The 21516-nt window shown below is 38.4% G+C and overlaps 1 pseudogene; it reads left to right on the top strand.

Moving 5' to 3' along the window:
• Window positions 1-20538, top strand: part of LOC131220143 (histone-lysine N-methyltransferase ATXR2-like) — a 33535-nt pseudogene extending 12997 nt beyond the window's left edge.
• The last annotated feature ends 978 nt before the right edge of the window (window positions 20539-21516 follow it).

The following is a 21516-nucleotide window of genomic DNA, read 5'->3' as shown; positions in this document are numbered from 1 at the left end:
ACCATTCTGACTGTTTTCAGCTGTACACGCATACATGTCCACTACAGTGATCTTAAGGGGGCCATTCAAATGCCGCTACAACAGTAGTTCCCTCTTGGGCCACATCAACGGACAATCAAAATAGACCATCTCCAGACGAAATTCCGAGGAGAAGATGATGAACAGTATGGATCTATCAAATGACAGCTAAAGTAGGCCCCACCAAATATCCAGCGTAAGTCTTTTACGCACTTTCTGTTTCGCAGTGCGTAAAACCTCCGCACCTATTTCTTCTGTGCGTAAAGGCTACGCACGCAAGTGGCCCCTGACGTAGATAATATAAAACAGAGAGAGAGAGGAGGAGGAGGTGGAGGTGAGCAAGAGTTTGGCAGGGAAGCTTGAAAACAAGGTGGGCGTCAGCAGAGGCAGAGAGAGAAGCGGGCTGGCTTGGGTTGGGTCTGGTTTTTCTTTTTCTTTTCTTCTTCTTCTTTTGTTTATTTTGAATTCAGCCTAATCATGGTTAGTAAACCTCTTAGCTAGGGCTAAGAGGTGAAGCTTGTAGCGTGATGGGAGAACTTGTTGCTTGTGCCTTTTTGTTTAAATTAAAGAGGTTTTTCATGTAATTTTAATATGGGAATATTTTTAGTTTTTAATGGCCTGTTGTGACTGAAATTACAATGGGTTTGCAATGGCTTTGAGTATTTCTTTTTCCTTATTTTGATTATGACGTCAGGAAGCCCTGTTGTTCGCCATCATCCCCTGGGCATGGTTGGATGACGGTACCCTTCCTGACCTTCATGGCATGTTAATTAGTTGGTAATTAGTTTAATTCTTTTGTTAACTGTCTCCTGGGCATGGTTTGGTGATGGAATCCATTCTAATTCATATACCTTTCATCTCTTTAAAATTATATCAGAAGAAGTTCAGTTTAATTTTTATGATTTTTGAAGCAGGCATAAGATCTCCCTGATCTCTACAAGTGGATCTTTTGAATCACTAGTTTCCTTCCTCTGAATTCCTTAAAGTTTTACATTAATCTCTCACCATTATTCATAATTTATATTTGATTTAGATTGCATCTTAGGCTAGTTCTATTTCTACCTAGTTTCAGGAAACATACAAGTTTCAGTCCCTGTGGATTCGACCTCGGTCTTACCGAGTTTATTACTACATCACAACCCTATACTTGGGGAGTGAACAGTGTCCCCACATCCCATAGGCCACCCCACTCGAGCCCGATATGAAAATACCCCTGCATTAATCATCCCTGGTGAGGCGTCTTGAACATGAGATGTCTTGCTCTGATACTAATTTGATGTAGGACAATTAACCACTTGCTCTAAAAGTTCGAACTTTTAGAGCAAGTGGTTAATTGTACCGCATCAATAATCCTCCCTCTCCGAAGTTATGACTGAAACTTGATGCACTAATAGTTCTGCTTGAGTATAAATGTATCACTTCTGCCGTTTTTATTCAAACTAAGTTTTATTGTTATGCAGATTGCATTGAAGTTCCATTAGGCTTTTTTCTTTCAAGTATTTTTACCTGAGCAACCTTATTGAACATCAGCAAAGTGATGTGACACAAACCAGCACTCTTAGGGCCTGTTTGATTTTCCATGATACATGTAAATCATGGTAAATAAGTAATTATTACTTTTTTCACCTTGTTTGGAAATATGAGAGTAATTCCACCTCGAAAATCGAAACAAAAGTGTTGGCTTAAATATGTGGACCCCACCGTAATGTATATGATATATCTGCACCGTCCATCTATTTTATTAGAACATTTTGGAGCATGAACTGAAAAATGAGGCAGATCCAACACTCAAATGGCCCACACAAAAGGAAACAGTGACCTTAATTCGTCCACCATTGAATGTTATTTTCTTCACTGGGCCCACATTAAGGTTTTTTCATCATCTAACCCGTTCATAGGGTCACACAGACATGGATAAGGGGAAAACACGAATATCAGCGTGATCCAAAACTTTTAAGGGCCCCAAGAGGTTTTTAATGGTAGGTGTTGCATTCCCGTTATTTCCTGTGGTGTGGTTCACTTGAGCTTTGGATCTACCTCATTTTTTTGCACATGCTATAAATTCGGCTGGCATAACAAATGAGCGGTGTGGATAAGTAGCATACATCACGATGGGCCCCACGTTGATGTTGTAAATTTCTTGATTGTTAAAAAAGTAAGTTGTTACATCCGTATTGGTAAAGATGTGGTAATTACCTAGGTAAATAATTATTACCCATTTACATGGTAATTACACTTGAGCCGAAAAATCAAACAGGCCCTTAGCAACAATTGAAGTAGAAACCCCTACAACAAAACGTACAAGATGAAATGTATAAATAGCAATGACAGGGCTCTATTAAACATTGCTTTGTACATGGAATTCGTTGCCAGTGGGGTAATCTCATCTTATTTGAATAGAATTTGTTATCCATAAAAAAGAAAAGAATTTTTGTTATCATTAAAAGAAAATTGGTGGGTGCCCCAAGTTGCAGCTCTCACAGAGTTGTTTACACTATCAAATACAGTATTGGATGTAACCTAAGATAACCATCCTTAGATTAACTAGACACTCTATAGTAACTGATGGCTGACAGGACCTACACATGGTGCCACAATGTCTAAGAGAACTCGACTATCTTATTTCACTAGATGATGATGGAACAAGGAGATAGTACTAGAATGAGGTCCTCCCAGAAATTTCAGATAGAAGACTCTTTGCACTCTGGGCCCCTTTCTATTTTTCACCTTTTACTTTCATGTCCCATGTTCTAACATAGAGATGAAAAGTTGTGAATGGTGAGTTTAGGTTCCAAACAAGAAAAAGGAGAATGATATTAATAAAGTTATGATTGAGTTTATATGAGTAAATAAAATGTTCATTATTTGCTTCGCACTCAATAGGGTTCTATATATTAATTAGATGGATAGATTGAAAAAAAAAACCATATTTTAGATTGTTGTAACGCTTGTTAATGTTGATTATCATAAACGTCAGAACTGGTATTGCCTTATCGTCATCATATGAGCATGTGATTCATTCTAAGGTATTAACCTGTACTGTCACTATCATTATATACTATGGCTACTCAATTTTGGGTCCTGCCCTCCCTATTTATGTGTGCAAGATCTAGAATGTTTATCAAGTAGGCACTGATGCATGTCTTGTGGCCTGAAAATTAGTCTGATCTGGACCGGTGAGTGACATTTATGCATCAATTGTTAGATGTCAGTCAACCCTTTTAATGCAGGCCTGAATGTGCAAAATCCATGAAACAACTGGATGCGGTTAAGAATTCCAGTCCTAATGAGCAACTCAAGCAATGGGACACGGAATCCTCCAAAATTGGGCGATCCATGATTGACTCAATTGAAGATTGGATCCGATCTTTAGAACAAGAGAAGGGAAATCTATCCTTCATCTTTTGTCCTCTTTCTCACAAGAGAAATAAATTTCATTTCATTAGCAAAAAGTCTCCCCATTATATTACATTAGATGTATATATACTAAGCCTTAGCAACCAATCTAGACCATTGATCAATCCCTTGGCATCTGTTTTCAACTGTAAAATGATCAAAACATAGCGACAGTTGTTAACTACACACTTATTCTTGAAGTAGAGAAGCAAAACATGCAAGCTTGTCTCGAAACAGAAGACTTTCTGATTGGTGGGAAATGGTTTCCGCCAACTGGTAATGGTTTCCAAAACACTGTTTGGTAGAAATGAGGATTCCTGCCGACTGGTAATGGTTTCCAAAACATCTCCGGCTGGCAAAAAACAATTTCCACCTGTTTTCATTGTGTTAATTGATCAACAATTTTCTTCCATCCAGGCTTGATCCTGGGACCTATTATTTATGGGCCCACTTGAATGGTGTTTTCTTCAAGATTTCTGGTGATCTAAATGTCTCAGTGCCCGTGGGGCTTGCAAGCGAGGTCCTTTGCTGTCTTTATGAGTCGAATACGATGATCCTCAAGTGAAGCTGTGAAAACCCGACACTTCATGGACCATGATCATGGTCTTCTTGGTGACACATGGTGTGGTGAGGGATGTGTTGCATCGGTCTCCTCCTGTTGTGAAGAACTTGTCCTGGGGTAAGCTTTATGTCTGTGAATGCTGTCTGCCTAACTTGAGTGCATTGTGGCTCATGGGTACCCTGGGAGGTAATTGAAATTGCTTCATTATGTCTTCCTGCAACTCATCTACCAAGGGGCCATAAAAATCATTTCCATTGTCAGAGATTTGATGAATGCAGCCCAATGCTAGCATCTTGTTAGCCTGGACCATCGCAATCACCATATATTCATCTGAGTAGGCAATAGTGGGAGCTGTTAGATGCAACTGCCAATAGTTACTGAAGTTTACACACTTCTTCTGGCCATTTGTCAAAGAATGGATCTCTGTCTTGATACTTCTTTGGTTCCTTGTCGTAGGTCAAATCTCCCATGGAGTCTGGGTATTCGTTAGGCACCTCATTGAAGATTGGAGCTTTGTCCAAATCCAGCTATCTCACATGTGCATGAGGCATAACTTCATAGAAGAGATGCTCAAAAGCCATAGGGAATTTGGTGACGATCAAGTGGTTGGAGTCTGCCACCTGATTACGTAAATCAATGGACTACGTAAATCAATGGACTACACGTGGGTTGCGAGCTATTAGATTTGTGTTATCTACTTGGCTCATAGTGTTTTAAGTTCAATGTGTTGAGTCAATTGTTTGATTTGTTATTGGAGGCCTCCAATTTCCGTCTTTTGTGTCTTCAGTATGTTGTCCACGGCCTTGGTCATGTAGAGCCTTGAAGGATGTATGATCAAATTTGCGAAATCTGTTGGGCTGATTGGATGTTTGGTCGGTTGGATGTGGTTGAGGTGATTTTTGGTGATGGACAGGTAATGTCTGTGATGGGGTTTATGGCTGGGATTCGGATGGTATGGCGGCTTGTTGTGGAAGGAAATGGAAATAGAAAGGAAGATTGTAGGGAGAGGTTGCTTGGATCGTTCAATTTGTTGAACATGTAGTGTTTGAAGCTAAACCGCCCTCCCAAAGAACTTTGTCGATGTTCAAGCGATCTGTCGAACATTTGCAGATTGTAGTTGCAACTAACTCCTTAGAGCCTAGATGTGGATCCAACAATTTTATTGAAATCAAGGTATACAAAAACTGTTATGTAATAGTAACAACCATAAAAATTACGCGTTACGGGGCTGAAACAGGCGTAGCGGCCATTATAGAAAAAATTGCCTGTAATGGACCCATAACGGTCCAGAAACATGTTTTTTTTTTTTCAAAATAAAAAATAAAAAATGCCATAACAACTGTTACGGCCTGTATCGTAACGGTAACGACAATGGCAATTACGACCACCGTTACTATTATTGGTTGAAATTGATGTGCACAACTACAATTCACCAAACCTTCGTAGAAATTTGCATGGATCAAGCAATCATCGAACAATTGGTGTGTGTATCTACAATTACCAAACGGTTGTAGAAAATTGCATTGATCTCCAACTCGTTGATCCGACCATTGCAATTGTCTCCCTCCCGAAGAATGAACCCTGCTCTGTTACCAACTTAAGCAAGCCCAGTAGCACCGAATTCACGATGCAATTGGCTATGGGGTGAGGATTCCAAGCTAGCGAGGAGCTTGAGCATGGGTAATTTGAAACCTTTGAAATTGGGGATCCAAGAGCGACTCAAGCTGATTGTTAAAAACTTGGCATACGTATGTGCAACTGCCTAACCTTTGTATGAACTTGCATTCATCTCCCAACTTGTTGATCCGACTCAATTGAATTGTAATTGTTTTCCTTTTGGTGAATTGTGCCATATGATGCCAAGTAACATAGACCGGGTTGTCGAATTCCCAACACTACCTGATACGGTTGAGAATACTGGTCTCAATGAGGACTCAAGAATGGAAATATGAAATCTTCCAAAATTGGGTGATATGCAAAGACTCAATGAAGATCAAAGGGTCTATTCAGAGTATTGGTATTGTTACATGTATCAATGACTGAGGGAACATTGGGAAAAGGAGGATTTTTTCAATGACATCTCAAGAGATGTCAAAAGATACATGTTTACACATTTAGGTATCAAAATATTGCAGAAAATAAATATACATAATAAGTTTGCTTTTTATAAGGCCCTAAACAAGTGCCGTTGAAAAAAAAAACAATGCATTTGAATGATATATTCAAAATGAGTTCATATTGTTCAAACCATACACTGCAAGTTATAAAACACGAGCAATACATCCAGAAATCAAAGAGAATGAAAACAATACCTTTGCCTCAAACCCACATGGAGTTACAAGGCGGTTCATAGTCATTATCTCTGTCCCCACATACATGATATATCCATGCATCCATTGTTGGAGTTATGTGTGCCCTTTCAAGCCAATTTGACTCATTTGATCATTTTGATGTTTGGAATTTGGTCATTAGTGACCTCTTTTGGTGAATGGAATAGGTTCACTAGTGATCTACTTTATTATTTGCTTTATTGTTAATTTTGATTGGAAACTCGGACAAATTAATGGGCTGTAAGGATTTCTCCTGAAATTCCTTTACCTTTGGGTAAAGAATGCAAGGGACACGACAGCCCATATTGGCTAGTGGAGGTTGATGTTCAATACACTTGAGTACCCATAATTCTCCACAACCATCTCAATGGGGGAAGGCAACCCCTGGTCAGTTTTGTGGTCATCCTACGTGATATTAGCCAATGACGAAATGGGATGGATTTATCTTCACCATCTAAATTTGGTTGTTGTTGTCCTTCACAGACAATAGTACAGGTCATTTGTTTATTGAGATCTAGTTCTAGACGTGATTAAATATCTACATTGGATGGATCATGTGAAGTCCCCTTACCAAGAGAACCCATCATGTTTGGACTAGAGCAACTTAATCGTGCACTAACCTGGACTTGTCCTAATACTTGAGATTACAAAGGACTTCAGGGGTCTTAATACAGGTCTTTGATACACCTTTGATATTACATAGTGGTTGGCACATGCGATATTGGGTTCTCATGTTAAGATTTAGGTGAGGCTTGATGTACTTTAAAAAAGAATCCACTTGTTGTCTAGGATTAAGTTTAGTAGCTAGACCTACCTCTTGGATGCTCCATCAAGCTTAAAATAGCTGGCCAACACCGTCATATGTTTTTCAAATGTTTTTAGATGAATTTTAACCATTGGATTGTTTGTTTTCATTATATATATGTTTTTATCAAGCTTGATGGAAATCAAATGGTAAGATCGTTTGATATCTAATTTAGAGCCTTGCATTGGGTTTTTGAAGGCTTAGATTGGATGCCACAGTAAGGTGGAAGGACATTGGTCTGTTTGGGTGTGTGGAATGGGCAGGATGATGGATTTTTGATGTTGTAGGGCATACTAAAATTTGTAGGGAGGCCCAGTATGATAAAAATTGCAAAAATGGATGAGTATTACTTCTCCGGAAAATGGGGTTTTGATTGTTTGTTCATTCGTTCGTTCGTTCGTTTGTTTGTTTGTTTTTTTATTTTTTTTTTGTGGAATTTTCAGTAGGTACCAGCGTTGTCTGAGTATTGTCAATATGTATCACATAGATCAATGATTCAAGGGAACATTATAAAGAATTTTTGACGATAAATGGCTAAATTTTGTGCAACACAGTGAATTTTATAATTCCTCTTCTTTATCATATCGTATACATACGATATTGACAGTACAAGAAAACTGGCCTTTACCGGCGGTCAAAACCGCCGGCAAAGGCCCAGAAAACCGCGGGCAAAAGACGGTTAGTTAACAGCCGGTAAAGCCTCAGTCAGTAAAGGCTTTACCGGCGGTCAGGACCTTTACTGACAGTTGTGCTGGACGCCGCTAAATTATCAGTGTTTTGCTACACTACCGAATGTAGGTTAAAAGCTACGGATAAAATCCGTAGCTGAAGATGACTATCCCACAGTACGACTATAGCCATTTGGATCGTAGCTCCTTAAAACTTCTTACAGTTTAAAGCCGTAGCTATAGAGATCACGGCCACCTAAAACCCGTAGCAATAGAGAAAATCTTTCTTATCAAAAAGTATTAAAAAAAAGAAAAAAAGAAAAAGAAAAGAAAAGGTGACCCACATGTATCCTAGTTTTTTTTTTTTTTTTAATTATACACCAATCTAAGCAGCTAACATACCTTGGTTAATGTCAATGATCTCCTCGTTGCCAATGATTGCCATTGTTTCCAAGGGACTGGTTTCTTCTGTCCATCTTTGGTGAGCTGTGTAGCTGCCATTGAGGTTCACTCTACTTGCCTTCAAACAGGCTGTAAGAGATTCTCTACCTTGTAGAGTGTTAACTGGCTTGCAGCGGGTGAGAAATTGCGGGTATGCCTCCACCTTGTAGACAACTCAGAATTTGGAGTTCTTATTGAGCTTCCTTGGGAGTTCACCTTATACACATTAGTTGATGAAATGGATCTCTTATCAGGAGAAGACCAGTTCGAGTCTACGGAACAAAAATCCGCTGAACTCTCAGCATTATTATTTGATAATTCCAGTTCATTGATTTTTCCTACAACAAATCAAAGGTAAAATGAGAATTGGTTGATGCCAATTCAGATCCAGCAAAATTCAGATAAAACCAAACAATAATTTAATCAAAACCAATTGAGAAATATTATGCATTCATCTGGCTGCAAGCAAGATCCAATCGAACTTGCTCTGCTTAAATGAAACAACTAAAACAAGCTCAAATCGTTTGACCTAGAAAAGGTTCAGTTTCATAGTCTGCTGGACTACCAAAGAAAGATGTTTGAGTGGAACAAATGGACCAACTTATTTTCAATTAGAACCAGCATCATCATCATCAAGGTTTACTACTCGAGGTCTGCTACTCTGCTTAGGGTGAATCAGAATCCAAGTGGCCAATTCAAAAAACCAGCATCACCATGAAGGCCACATCTCGGGTTGGCGACCGCCTGATGATTGGTAATGATTGATTTTTGGGCCACGTCATCTTAAGAGCAGATCCCATCTATGAAAATGAAAAGTATTGCTTGCTAATAATAGATACAACATTTCCAAATAACTTCATGCACAACATAAATAGGAACACAGATGGAAAGTTACAAAATAATAATAATAATAATAAGGAAAGCAATATCTGCTAGTACAATACTTCGATTGGAAACAAAAGCTGAAATAATGAAAAAGTGCCCTGGCCAACAAAACAATGTACAAAACCGATTGGAAAATCCAAACAAGCCTTTTGTACTATTTTCAAAATGAGGGCAGTCATCAACTGTATTGTCCACATTGTACACAATTTAGTCTGCAATGACCCACCAGGATTTATTCTCATTGGATTGAAAGCTTAAATTTCAACATAAATCAAGATGTTAGAAGTTAAGAACTAATGAATGACCCTTGCATTACTCATCATGTACAATTTTCTTCTTTCGACAATTGAGCCTAAATCAAAGCTTATTTAGCAATCTGCCAAGAAATAATACCAGAAAATTAAGCACAGTAACTTGCCTCACAGACCCACCAACCAACCAAAAAACAGGATAGTCGTTTGATTGGACAAAATATCAGCAACCAATTAAGCTAAGAAATTAATTACCCAAGTTATTGGAACAGAAAAATACTAGTGAATGGTCAAACAAATCAGGATATAACTGAAAGGATTTGAAAAAATGGATGGACAGCATGGATGAAACAAATACATCATGATGGATCCACATATAAATGAATTAATTAAGTACTTGTAAGTAAAAAAGTTACTTATAACTAATCATAAACAAAACTTATCTGAAATAAGTTACTTATCTACTGCTGTAAATTGAAAAAGTAACTTATTTGACGATATCCAAACAGGGCCTTAATCATAAATTCATACTTGTCAAATAAAAAAATAAAATTAGTGGAATAGATTTGAAGTGTGTAAGAGAAGTTGTATTCATTAAGTATATGCAGAAACAACTATCTGCATATCCTGTCTTTTATCGAAATTCCTTTCAAGGCAACATAGGTCGTGCTGCTTGCCTGAACCTAAATCTCTGCTTTGTTAGTGTCTTCTATTGTGGAATGATCCGATTTAAACACTTTAACAAAATCTAATGTGTTAGCAAACTTTGGGATCATCATACAATTCTGATCATTCCTCTAATACATGTGGTGCTCCATGCTTGTCACAATGTCCAACCTATAGACCAGATTTTGTTAACCTTGCATATGCTTTAAGTCGGAGTAAGCTACAGTTGCAACTTAAACTATCATTTGGTATCCAGATCAGTGGATGCATGTATCCATCCTGATTTACTTATGTATGAATCCAAATTTCTGGACCAATTAATTATTGGGTCAGGTTTGGGTCCACATGCAATTCTGTCTAGAATATAAGGTGTTTAAAAAAAAATAATAATTAATTACATTCATTATTTAAAAGCGATAAAAAGGCATTTTCTACTATGCACCTGACCATGATTCTTAGACCTGAACCCCATTCTGAACTCTAAATCATGCTTAAAATAGACCTGATGGAGCTACTCAAATCAAATTAGATTTGGATTGTGTACCTCATGTGTGTTAACATCCGGATATGGGAACACCAGTAACTGACCTGAACCTGATAGTGACAGCCCTAGCTGCCACTAACTGCTCCTGGCCCAAGTTTGGCCTAGGTCTGGCCTGAGGCCAGCTAGCATTGGTATCAAGCTAGAGTTTCGAGTTGAATGTGCCTAAGCAGGCCTTACTAATCAGTCCAGCCTGAAGGATTAACAATTTGTAAGCCAAGTATTTGGCTGGTGAGACTGGCCCTGAGCATCATTCTTAGGGGGTGTTTGGCGCATGGTATTGGGAAGGATCAGGTGGGATGGGTTCAAAAAGTGTAATTATTACATGTGTAAGGGATTGTCCCCTGTTACCAAGTGGGCTCCACCTGTTAGATGGGCTACAAGTTGTCACTGCTCCTCATCAAATGACTTCCACCAAAGGTTGCTACTCTCATTTGTTAGCAGTTACAGAGGCATAAACTGTGTGCATAGATTTTTTATGTGGGTTAGGGATGGATTGGTTTGTTGCATGGAAGGGAAAAAAAGTTTGGATTTGAGATGGGTTTTCTGAAAAGAAAAAAGTTGTACACATTGTTACTTGCTTCATGATTATCATTTCATTGTGGTTATATTATAGTCGATTCATGAACTGTTGTTCAATTTAATAATCTTTCTATGCATCCAGGTTGGATATGATATGCAAAAAAAACACTTGGCTCATACACTACCTTTATTTCTTCTGTGAAGATTCCACAATAAGCAATCGGGGCAACCATCAACCCACATGCCACTCCTGCTTCAAATTAGGCTATGAGCACTCGCTGTTGCTCCCTCTCCTGCTTCCTAAATGTTCACATACTTGCTAACTTCTAGAAGTGAACCTTTCGTATAGAATGAACTCCAACTAATGAAGCAATAAATTTCCCCACAAAATCAACAAAAAAGAAAAAAAAAAGAAAAAAAAAAGAAAAAAAAAAGGAAAAAAAGAAAAGGAAAAGAGATTAAAATATGGAATTGAGAACACCATCCAAAGTGTTGATATATGATGGGAGCCATCATGGATGTACCACATCTCCTAGATTGGAAGATCTAGTCCAATTGATGGCCAACAAATGGACAGTTAAGAAAGAAAATATAGCAATGGTCCACATTCAACCCAAAAGGCCAAAGACTCAATGGCTAGAATCTTCCTTTCTAGGGCATTTTTGGTTTGTGGCCACCATTCATATCTACAGTTTCAATCATTGAACCATGGTCCCAACTTTTACAAACTGAAAACCCCAATGCATCATAGAAACTAGGAGCAATGCCAGGACTGTTATCATTCATAAATATAATTGTTTTCATCTTTTGACATTAAAAAGCACACAAAAAATACCAAATCCCTTCAAGAAAATTGAATTGTGCCCACCTTTGTAACACCAACAGATCGGACCTCAACTGATCGATTACCTTGGACTACATCAACAACTACATTTGAAATTGGGCTTGTCCATAGATGTTGCAACATATCCCTCGCTTGAATCCTTCCAAATTCAACATCTACAACCACAATAAGTGCATTTTTCATTTATGGCATGCACTTACTGTTTGCGCCCAAACACAATAGCGATAGTTCTGTAAAATTCCAACTAACCTAATGATGCATTCGGACCCAAAGTTTATTCATCTCTAGGAAGTTTTGAAGTACAAATTCCATAACATCATTAACAGTGTTAGCATCCCTGTCGAAAGACAATGGACAGGGTATAGAGCATTTTATCAGCGATCTATAAAAAGATATCATTCATTTTAAAAGATATCTACACCATATATCACATAAGAACCTTAGATCTGACAAGAAATCAAGGAAAATCAAAGTAGAAGGGCAGAAAACGTAGACATCGAAGAAAAAAGATCATTCAAAGTTCAGACACATTGCCTAAGCAACCCTACCTGAGGAAATGCCGCTGAAACAGAAAATAAAATGTGGATCAGTGAGTGAGATGGCAAAGAACCATACAAAAGTAAGAGGAAATAAAATGTGCAACAATAAGACAAAGGGATACTATGAAACTCAATCCATTCCAAGGATTTAGTTGGATTGGATGGCATCTCTAGAGCATTTGATTCCTTTCCACTCTCTCCACAGGGGTCACCACTGACAAAAGTCCATCCAGTGAGTTGGGGTGGGAAGTTCAGGGAGATGTTGTGCCATCCTTTCTTATAGTGTACATATAAATAGGGGTACTCCAAATTCCCTATTTAAGAATGAAATCAGAGCTTCTTAAAGGATTTTATCTTAAGCAATTTGAATATAGTTGGAAGTGGATAGGCAGCAAATTCCATATTTTTCTAAGGTAAAAAATATTTAAATAGACTAGTTTGCAACATCAGGTTGGTGATCAGCTGTTGATTAGTTACCTAAACGGTTCTGCAGCAACTATTATACTACCAACCATTTAAAGTTGTCAGGAAAAAGAAAAAAGAAAAAGAAAGAAAGAAAGAAGAAACCAGCAAGGTGGGAAACCAGAGGGTAATGGAGAGTTTGTGCAGTTCTAAAATTGGATCTGCAATGGAGATTCTTCATTCAGTTTGTAAATTAAAGAATCCAAGTTCCACAGTTAGTTGTGAGGGATGCAAAGATGTAGCTCTCTCTCTAGAAAGCACTTATGACCGTATCTTGGAGCAAGGCTACTCTAATGGCCATGCTAAAACAAATACATCTTTCAACTCTACAATGCAATCTGAACAAGATTTGCTCATTGATACCCTACTTCTGCATGTTAGGATGGCACTCACTGTGTTTGTATTCTCTCATATAGTTATTAAAAATAATAATAATAAGCAAACACTCACAGTCAGAATTGCTTTTCCAGTGTTGTCAAGCTTCAGTCCTGGACCTTTCATATCAGTTTCAAGGAAAAACTGTTTTCATTTTACCGCTTCTGTCATTGCAATGTCTCTTAGTTCCTGCATGTTTTCCATGGTAATGTTGTCATTGTATTTCAACTTTACCATCTAATGGCAACAGGAATAGAAGTTGAATGCCTATAGAGTAACTATTCAAATGGACTTTGCAGATTGTGAGCTGAGTTGAGATTTACTTACCAGAGCCTTTTTCCAAGTATCTTCTGCCAACTTCATCAAGACAAAATAAAGGAAATCAAGATAAATGACAAATCAATCGAAACTAACACTGGAAGAAGATGGCACAACACCAACCTTATTTTTCTCTGGTAGGTATGAGACAGTTAAACTCGACAATCTTTCTTTTCTTTGGTAGGTATGAGACAGTTAAGAATATATGAACAGTAGATGCTTTGTGATCAATTAACTCAAGTCTGAGACTTATGTTACATAATCATAGCAGTATTGCTGCTAGGCCCACTACACCTAGTAGACATCTGAATTCTCCACACAAATCTACTAAATTTAGCCAGTGAAGAAGCTACTTGTAGCCTACCCTGTGAATTATTGCCAATTTATCCAACTGGTTTGACACTCCATGTTCTAGGAGTTCCATTTGCCAGCAGCCGTTAAAAAGAGGAGTTCAATCTCGACAAAGATGGAAGAAGCAAAGACTACCTTCTCTGAAATTGCTCTTGAACCTTCAAGGCACATGACATAAATACCTCACCCTACCCGTTCTGGTTGTCATCCTCCTAATGGCCTTCACACTCCAGTTATCTATTTCTTTAAGATAATCAGCAAACAACATACTTAGAGAACCTGCTAAAACTATATAGATTACAAGAAGATAAACAAAGGAATAAAAAACTGTGACCCATGAAATGGTCCAAATGCCAAATGTTCTGAGTTTTGCCCATTGAATATTCTGTACAGTGTGTCATTTCGCTACAATGGACCACACTTCAAAAACACACAAATCAAATATTCTAATCATCCAACAAATAGCCTATAAAATGTGTCATTCTAAAAGTGCTGTTCGACTTCTCTTTCAGTTGACACAATCATACAACCTCAATATTGTGACATTTTTTAAAGATAAACCAAAAATCATTAAGAAAAACCAGGACAAAAAGAAAAGAAAGAATGCTGCAGGGCAATTCTCAAGAAAAAGGAAAAACACTGCCACTAACCAAAAAGAAAAACAATCCAATGATCATGAATCCCCTTGAAACTACCGAGATACAAACAAAATAAATATATGCAATAATATAAGAAAAGATGGTAATTCTGATGAAGAAAGAAGTCATATTCACTGAAGCTCCAATTAGAAAAATATGTAACAGCTACCTTTGGTTATGATCATGCAAATGGTCTGATTTTGGGGTATGCCCCATTCACGGTAGGTCCCAACAGACAGAGTAGCAATCCCATATGTGTTGCACATGTATGGAATCTATGGATACGTATGCTTTATAAGTCATCAAATATAGGTGATAAAACCATAGGTTTCCCATGTTTTCATACCAGTGTTTGGACAAGTTACCAGCAAAAGTACCTTTTTAGTAGCCACTGCAACTGATATATCGACAGAATCGCACAAGGTGGCCTCTCCTTTCTCATCATTCCAGTAAGCTGTGAATGTAGCAAAACAATAAGACTTCAGTGCCTAGTCCAGGCTGCAAAAGCAAGATGAAATAAATAACCACAAGATCAATTCAGACAACCAACAGAAGTGCTCAATATTCATGACTGATGCGAAACGTGTATGATGGGGATTGTTTGTAGTCATACAAGCTTCCTTGGCTTTCCCATTTGACAAAAGTAATAGTTATGAATCGACAAACATAGACCTGCAAAAGTGAATCGGGCAGACTGCTGGCAAATATGTAATTACTCCTCCCCAGCTATTTTAAATGGCAAATGCAGCAGAGCGTAGAACAGTTTGTCGGGGTCTAGTTGAAAATCCAAGGGTACTCCTGGAAGTTATTTGATACTCCGCCTGTAATGAAGCTTGATAAGCATGCACTTATAAATTATACGTTAAAAACAGACTACATTGTGGCGCAGCCAGTTGCTAGTTCAAAATCCTGAGATCAGATTGTCTATGTAATCCTAGCCTCTTATCAGTGGTATCTTTTATTTCAACCATCCAATGAATGTCCACCAATTGGAATGCGTGCTCATCAATTAAACGTGGAATCATAATTTCGGCCGTTTTATTTGACTTGCTTGCATGCCATGTATGCAGTTTCTTATCAATTTTCTAAGTGCCTGCATATCATCCATCACACCATGCCGGAGCATTAAAGTTTCTCTTATGAACAAAATAATCATTTAAAACCCCACTAATCAAGCTTTTAAGAATCGGACTGGTCTTGGTCGACTGATCTATGTTGGCAAAAACTAGGTCAGGTTGTTCTAGATTGTGAGCCAGAATCGAAAATTGAGGATGAGTCGCTGAATTTGGCTCGACACCACGAGCTAGAATTGTAATCTAGGGTGACTTGGCCCCAAAACATGAAATAGGATCCATTTTCAAGCATTTCCCAGAAGCCAAACATGTGCAGCAGCCCTTGCTAATGGATTCCATTTCAATTAGGGTTACTTTCTAGGAGCCAAATCAACCCAACAAAAGATAAGAAATCAGTAACTGATGTGTGAAATAAATGAGCTGGAAAAAAAAAAAAAAAAAAAGACAAAGAAGAAGACAGAAAATCGACAATGCAAATTTCTAAAAATGGATTCGACAACGCAAATCCCTAATTAGGGATTTGTAGTCAACAAAGCATACCTGAGATGGATGAGAATTCGAGATCCACGAGCAGTAGAAGACCAAACTGCAGCAGAGGGCCGGGAGATAGGGAGAGAGAGAGAGAGAGAGAGGAATAGGGTTTTGAGAGAGAGATAGATAGGGAGAGTGAGAGTGAGAGGAGAGCGAGCGGAGAGGGAGAGGTAGAGGGAGAGGGAGAGGGAGAGTGTGCGAAGGGGAGAGGGAGAGGTAGAGAGAGGGAGGGAGAGGGAGAGGGAGAGCACGCGAGAGGGAGAGAGACGGAGAGAGAGGGAGAGAGAGCGCGCGAGAGGGAGAGGGAGAGGCAGAGAGAGGGAGGGAGAGCACGAGAGGGAGAGCGAGAGGGAGAGGCAGAGAGAGATTCGGCGCTCAAATAGCAAGTAGGGCCGGCTTTTTTTTTTTTTTTTTTATAGGGCGTCCCTTTGCCCGCAGCCGATAAAACTGGCTGCGGGTAAAGGGTTGGGCCATCGGTCGGCTTAGGCCTGTTTTCTTGTAGTGTGATAATATTGGTCGATTTATTGCTACTGCAAAAAAATTGCTCCCAGGTTGAATAGGATTACCCTCAAGTGAAGCTGCAAAAACCCAGTACTTTGTGGCCATTATCTTGGTCTGCTCTATGATACATTGAATGACAACGGTTGATCCCAATACCTCTGCATCATGTTTTATACTGTATTTGTTCTTGTACGAATGTTCCACATAACGACCAGACAGCCTGATTTTGGGCCACAATACATAGACAATGGGGCCCAGCTGAGGATTAATCCGGATCTCACATGCATGTGGTGCATTTGGATACATGACGAGAGTTGGACTAGGAATCCTACTCTCTTAAGTAGGCTTATAGTTCTCATCGAAGTTATAATTGGAGTTACGTAGACTTTAAAAAAAAAAAAAAAAAAAATCTTTTGTTCTAAGGATTCAATTTAATTTTGCAGTCGCTGCAGCTTCTCAAGGAAGCCATCTTTGACAAGGAGTATGCGCCATGCATCCTTTTATGTTTACAAGTTAGCGGCTATCTGTTTATTGTGTGCAAAAGTGAATATCTTATTCATCAGGTGGGTTTCATCTATCAGACTCCTTGACTCTGCTAAAGTATTTTCACTTGAAATCTATGGGCATATTATTGGCATGTTTGAGCTAAACAATCTGTAAGTTATGGCATTTCTGCAAGAATTATTATCATGTTTCCTTTTCTGTTTTCATTCATGTTCATGTCATAGTCTTCTTTTTAATAATAGCGTGCATTAAAAGGGACATCTGGGGGTGTGTTTTGGTGGGAAACCATTCTCTACTGGTTTGCTGTGCTTCGGAAAGCATCCTAAATTATCGGCTTGGGCCTGCATGTCTCATGATGCCAAGAATGTCTCCTGATTGCTGAGAAACCAGTTCTGAATGGTCTCTCATGTAAATGAGTGCTATCCTTTATCTTGTAAAATATATTAATGGCTGGTTTCATGTGGTGGCGTTAATTGAATCAAATACAGCAGCCCTAACTGTTTCATTTCGAGTGGGAGAAGGAAGGGAATGGATTGAAGAAAAGATGGCCTTTCAATGAATTTCCGCTTTGGTGCTGGACGTCTTGGAGAGACCAAACATCCGACTTTTTCTGATTCAAATCCTTTCGGATGGAAAATCAGAAAAAGGTTGGTATACTCCTTTCCGAACCAACTCTATTGGTTGTCCTCACATACAAAAATCCTTGACAACATCTTTGTTATTTGTGTAGTGATTTGGTTGTAGCATCACCTGTGGAGGATTATTTTATATACATTGACGATCTCCCATATCCTGATAAGGTTAGTGCAATTCTCCCTCCACTTGTTCTGTGACTTCCATAAGACTGCTCATTGAAGATATGCTAGTGTTGTTTCTGCCCTTTTCTTAGGATTATAACATCATATCTTGTAGGAAGAAGCTGAAAAAGTTACACGGCCCTTTCTAGATGCTCTTGGTGATGATTATTCAGTTTGTTGTCAAGGTATGGCTTAGAATTTCAATCCTTCTATGAGTAAATTCCATCCTTGTTGGCATATTTGAAATTTTATTAGGGTTCTTAATGAGAAGTTGGGTTTCTTTGTCTTGGAATTGTTTGTCTGAATAAAAGTAGGGTACCTTGTTTGCTTCTATATGATCCAATTCACAAAGTTACCAGTTGGTTTATTTTAAAAATGGGTAATTTCCTATTTGGCTTGTGAATCGAAATGAACAACAAAATGAGCACCAAAAAAGGCAAATATAGATTGGATTAGAAAGTTTATCAACTGTACTTTTGGAGTTGTGCTCAATATGAATTTGTCTAACGTCAAAACATTTATTTTTTTATTATTTTATTTTATTTTTATAAATATTTTCAAAACATATATACAAACAGTATTTGAATTATGGATCACACTCCAGACTCATGTTCCCTGCTTCATATCTGTTTATACTAGCTAATGTGACGATACAGACCTTTCCCTTCATGGTCACCCAAACATGTTGCCTCTTCATTTCATGCTTTGTGCAATTATGATTGAAATTTAGCTTTCCAAATGGACTTTTGGAAAATCTTAGACACCTTGACATCCTCTCATTTCCAATATTTTGCTTAGTGTTCATAGTTCCTATTGTTACTCTTTGCAAAATGAGCTAATTGCTGGTTATTTCAGATCTTCAACTTTTCAGTTTATTATATCCTTTTGCCTTAAGATTTTATATCCTACTCAAGTTTTTGTTTCCCCTATTATGTTTCAGGCACCGCATTCTTTCCTATACAAAGTTGTATGAATCATTCTTGCTATCCAAATGCCAAAGCATTCAAAAGAGATGAGGTAATCATTGAATTTTGGTGTTAATTTTTACAGGGAGCCAAACATCCACCACATTAGGCTGTTAAGGGAATCCATATGTACACTTACCCTGTTTGACAGAGGCACCCTCTTTCTACTTTCATTAGTAGCGTAGTGCAACTTTGCAGTATTGTACTAAAAAAGTAGAAAGACAGGGTGAATGGATAAAAATAGGGCTCCCTTTACTCGTTCAGTAGATTCACTCTTATAATACCACAATTGGTAGCTCTTGTCATGGCTATCGATGAGTCTTTTACTTTTTCACCTTAATCATATAGAATGGCTGATTCTCACTCTCAGGATAGAGATGGCCAAGCAACAATAATAGTTCTGCGGCCCATCTTGAAAGGAGAAGAGGTATTCACTTTCAGCCATGGCATCTGGTTCTGATTCAAGCTTTCATTCATAATTACAAAAAACCCTCTACCTGGCTCCTGGATGAGGAATTATATGCTCTTGATGCAATAGGACATGAACAATATCCTGGTGCTCCATTTTGTTCCTGACTTTTGTGCTGTTAGAACCCACATGTAGATCCCATTATCCAACAATAAATAACTCTTGGATCAGTGGCCAACGAACAAATGGATGGGGAGAATTATGGATCAGAGGCCCTTCTTTTTTTTTTTCTTTTTTTTTTTGTGGAGCCCGCCCAAATGTTTGTACATCCTGTTATCATATCAACAAAACTACAAGTGGTGTGCTCCCACCTTTTTGTTATAAAAAAATGGTGGGATGGATATATGCATTTGACCTGGAAAACTTTTGGGGCATTCTCCATCCATGGTGGGGAACATCATGTCAATGGTCTGGATCATTGGCACGAGGCCTACTTGTACAAATTAGATGCATCTAGTCACTATGCACACTAGTGCTTCAGGACCTTGTAGTTCCTTGAGGAATGATCTTTCGTGTCTTTGGACAATCGTAATTGTTGGGGATAAAAACATGAGCAAACACAATATTTGATTCTCACATGCTTGCAGATTACCATTTCGTACATTGATGAGGACCTTCCGTACAAATAGAGACAAGCTTTACTTGCAGATTATGGTTTCAGATGTAGGTGCCCTAAGTGCCTTGAAGAAGAGGCCTAGATCTTCTGCTTCCCATCAAGAGATTTTGGAGTCTTAGGACAGCACATTTTGGGTCTTGGTACATGTGGGCTCGTGTTTTCTCAATCAAAATGATGTAATTGATAGGTTCCACCATAGATGGTGGACGCCCTATTTGCAGTTTCCATCTTATAAGGTGACCGCCGCTTGTCATTTGGACTTTATTGGGCACCATTGCTGCAATGGCATATGTAGGGGCCTGCCTCGCATTTTTTTTTTTTCTTGAATCGTGAATCACAACCTTAGATCTACATTGTTTTGGCACCAATGTTCAATCACCCATAGAAGGACATGCATATTTGTACTGTAATTTAATTATAGAGTGTTTATATATTTTTGATAAAATAATTTATATAAGGCATTAACAGGAGATCTACATTGTTTTGGCACCAATCTTTAGTAGATGAATGCATATTAGATCTACTTATTTTGTTGAATGCACTTCTGCTTAAATATTGACACCTTGTTTGGATATACTTGGTTCCATTGTTCTTCAAATACTGATGTAATGTTTGGGTTTGTTCTTCGCTTTTAATGCGATGCTTAGGTATATTTTGGAGCCAACCTCTTTTTCAATGGGCAAATAGAAAGGGTGGTAAAACCCAAGATATGGGTGTCTTCTTTGTGCTTCTGCATGATACATATGAACAAAGAGTAATGATCTAGTGGGCCATGTGTATGGAAACCTTCCCATGTATATAATTACATCTGGACTTGTTGACATTCACATCACCAATCTGAACTGTCTGTTAGGTCCAGTTCCCTCTTCTGCTATTGGGCAAAAATCACAGCAGTTAGTTGGTTCTAAACATCTGTGATTGTGCCTGTCATTCAACAACAACAATCTTCTACATCCATTTTTCATGCCACTAACTGAATGGTTTAGATAATCTAATCGGTACTATTTTTTTTCAAGACAGCCTTTGAAGAGTGCACTGGACCTAATGGATGGTCCGGATAGGTGATGTAGATGACAGGGTTTATTTATTATTATTTTTTTAAAGATGGGGCACGCCTCTATAATTCTTTTAGAATGAACAGAGGATGTACATCCTGATTTTCGGATGGGCTCCACAAAAACTCCGGGCCTCATCTATCATATCTCCTAACTTGCATACACAAAATGGAAAAAGAAAAGGCTTGAACCTCCCTGAAGCACATCATGATCCAGCTGATCTCTCCTACCAGTAGAGGAAACCTATCCCTGCTCCTCCTTAGGCCGATCTCTCCTGCCAGCAACCTGAAGCTCATTAGAAGCTGAGACCCTGCCTGCAGAAACAAAAACAGGACCTTCCATCGAGACCACAAATCCCTGCAACTTAGATTCCACTCAGGAAGAGGATCGCCC

This window comes from Magnolia sinica, chromosome 12 (assembly GCF_029962835.1).
Source record: "Magnolia sinica isolate HGM2019 chromosome 12, MsV1, whole genome shotgun sequence".
Taxonomy (NCBI): domain Eukaryota; kingdom Viridiplantae; phylum Streptophyta; class Magnoliopsida; order Magnoliales; family Magnoliaceae; genus Magnolia; species Magnolia sinica.
The sequence above is the reverse complement of the archived record's forward strand: the minus strand, read 5'-3'. Positions and strand labels throughout refer to the sequence as shown.